The following is a 3,573-nucleotide window of genomic DNA, read 5'->3' on the forward strand; positions in this document are numbered from 1 at the left end:
ACACCTAAAAGAGGTGTCCTACTTGCCTAAGGTAGAACTAACATATTAGCTTTTAGGTGGATCCACTAGCTAAAGACCTATGTGGGCACATAGTTATGGGATAAAGAGATTGCTACTAGAAACCCGGACTTTCTAACGTAAAAGGTTTCCATCTCATGTAGATACTTACTTTGGGAAGCCAAACTTTCTAACGTAAAAACTTCCATCTCATTTTCATATCCACTCGGTGCTAAGCATAATTCACTTTAACATTCATCTTAAGTCTTTACTTAAGTTCATGTTCATGAAAGAATGCACTAGGCACTCCAAGTAACATAGCATCATAATAGCTCATAGATTCATTAGGTGAGAATGTCCTTTCAACCTTAGAATCATCATCACGTGAGTAAACCTTTCACCTCTTATTCATAGTGTGTCCATGAGAATAGTCTTTCATTCAACACAATAATACTATCATAGTCATAAACATATCATCACAAGATCTTCACTTTCTAAGTGAATCATAAGCTCATATACAATTCTCATAAAGATGTACAAACCCTCATAATTTTGCCCTTCAAGGGCCATGAATCACAATCAACCCCAACATACACAATTACTACATAATATAAGAGGAACTTCATGATTCAATAACTAACTCAACATAAACATAATCAATTGACATACTTCTAATATCAACCAACCCACATCATCAATTCATGAAATTAGGTCATGGGGAAATTCATGGGTTCATGGGGGACGTTATTATAAAATCACCATAAAACAACAATTCCATCCTAATGTAAGACAATTAATTCATTGAAATCATTTTTAGGAAGAACCCATGACTAGATTGAAAACCCTAGGTTTTGGAGAATCTACTAATTTGAAATTGAAAGTTTAAGGGCTTCATGGAAAAAAGATTTCCATGAATCAAAATTCCCATACCTTGATCGAATATTTCCTCACGAATTGGAGTTAAGAAGGTGAGTTATTGAGCCCTAATCTTCAAGTTCTTGTTCTTCTTCAATGAAGGATTTCTAGTGAGAGAAATATCGTGAGAGAGAGGATTTCGGGAATTATTTGGGGTGTTGTGAATTAATGACTAAAATTGGGTGAATTTGACTTTAAAATGTTTATATACTTGTTAGGAAAAGAGTATAATAATGTTGGTTCAACTTTTGGAAGAATAATTAAAGCCCCTAAAGTTTGGACTTAAAATCTGCCTAGGTCCCGTTTTAGCTCACCTAATGCACCCCCGTGGGTCGCCAAGGGCACTAGGCAACACACCTAATGGACCCTTGGCTCGCAATTACAAAATGCTCCATCATGGAGCATTTCCCATGAGGGAGGAGGAGGGTCTTTGGGCGATGCGCTAAGTGGGTTGGCGAGCCCCGACCTAGCTCACCCAAAATTCCAGTAGCTAGGTCAAGGGAGAGCTTCCCTCTAGGCGAGGGAGGTTCTTTTTGGCTGGTTGCCAAATGGCTTGGGCGATGGTGCTGCCCCATCGCCTAGTGGTCCATTTTAAATTTTGTTTTCCTCCCTTTTTTTGAAGTGATCTAAGCCCCTTTGTCCTCTTGCTAGACTCTTACTTCATTCATTTTAGCTCTAGTTAAGTCTACACATATTTAGAGTGTTACAGTCTGGGTCGTGACAAAGTTGGTATCAGAGCCTAGGTTTGTTGATCTCGATGTACCAAAACTAGTCTAGTAGAGTCTTGAGGAACGGTACAGAGACGTCTATACTTTTCTTCGAGAGGCTATAGGACTTTAGGAAATCTCTATAATTTATCTTGTCTCCTTTCGTGCTATAACATGATTCCAATTGGTATTTGGCGATTAAAATTGGTATCTAACCTCCTTCACTCTTCTATCCGCATATGGTTAACACTAGATTCAACGGCGTCAGGCCCCTAGCTCCCGTCAATGCTCCAGCTGAGGAATCTGCAGCAATAGGTCACATTCGAGGCATGGTTAGAGGAAGAGCTAGGGGTAGAGGCCGAGAAAGGGCCAGCACCTACTATAGATGGAGCACCAGTTGGAGATGCTCCCAGAAATGAGGTCCCTCCTGTGCATCATGAAAAGATAGAGGAGAATGTTGAGGTTGAAAATATTGAGGAGGTTGGACAAAAGGAAGAGGTACAAGCTGAAACTACAGGTATTCCTCCTTTTGACCGAGTGTTAGCTCAGCAGATCATGTCATTCTTAAAAGGGTTGGTTGGTCCTGGAGTGCTTCCCTCTGTACAAGCAACTCAAGCTCCTACTAATCCCTATGTTGCTATCACTGCCCCCAAGGTGGGTGGGACTGGAGGTAATGATGCTTTCTTCCGTCCTTTGTTGGGTTCTGTTATGACTGGTAATGAGCATGAAATGTTGCCTAAGTTTTTGAAGCTAAAGCCTCCTGTATTTCTTGGTTCTGAGAGTGAGGATGCTTGTGAGTTTATCTTAGACTGCTACGAGAAGTTTCATAAGTTGGGAATTGTCCATCAGTATTGGGTTGAGTTCGTGACTTTTCAACTTCAAGGTAAGGCTAAGCAATGGTGGAGAGCTTATATAGAATGTAGATCTTCAATTTTACCTCCACTCTCTTGGACCCAATTTCATGCTCTATTTTTAGAGACATATGTTCCTAGGACTTTGAGAGATCACAAAAAGGATGAGTTCATGGCTTTGGAGCAAGGTAGTATGTATGTGGCTGCTTATGAGGCCAAGTTCCATGCTTTGTCTAGATATGCTACTCAATTGGTGACTACTGAGGAGGAGAGTATCCATTTATTTATTAGGGGATTAAAATCTGAGTTGCAGGTAGTGTCTATTCATATGACCTCTGCAGGGAAGAGCTTTAATGAGCTAACTGACTTTGCTAAGAAAGTGGAGGGGGTAAGACGAGGCGGTCAGGCTAAGGCATTGCCTAAAAGGGCCAAGAACTCGGGTAACTTTCAAGGTTCTTGCTCCAGGGGGTCCGGAAGGCCAACGCTTGCAGCCAAGCCAATTCAGTCTGTTATGCCCGCCTCTATAGGTAATTACTCAGGAACTCCACCTCATAATTTGATTCAGGATAACCAGGGAGTCGCACCTTTGGTGGGCAGCAGGCCATCTTTTGATTGTACATGTTACAACTGTGGTGAACCTTGGAATATGAGAAGAGATTGTCCCCACCCGCGCATGATGGATTCCGCGCAACAGCAGACTAGAGCAGTGGTACCCACGGGAAATGGTAATAATGATCAAGGGCATCCACAAGGTGGGCGAAGAGGTAATCAGTGAGGCTGTGGGGGTAGAGAAAATGGTAACGCAGGCAGAGGTGCAGGCAACCAGGAAGGGAAGTAGCTCTTCAAGATGATAGGGCTCAGTGTTATGCCTTTCCGGGAAAGAATGGGGAAGAGGTGTCTAACACAGTGATCACATGTACTATTATTGTTTGTGACCGGATGGCTAATGTGTTATTTGATCCGGTTTCTACTTATTCTTATGTATCCGTGCGATTTGCCTCATAATTTGCTATGATTTGTGATATACGTGATACCCCCATCCATGTTTCTACCCCAGTTGAAAAGTCTGTCATAGTCACCCATGTCTATCATGCTTGTCCAAT

This window comes from Solanum tuberosum, unplaced genomic scaffold (assembly GCF_000226075.1).
Source record: "Solanum tuberosum cultivar DM 1-3 516 R44 unplaced genomic scaffold, SolTub_3.0 scf00219, whole genome shotgun sequence".
NCBI classification, from domain to species: domain Eukaryota; kingdom Viridiplantae; phylum Streptophyta; class Magnoliopsida; order Solanales; family Solanaceae; genus Solanum; species Solanum tuberosum.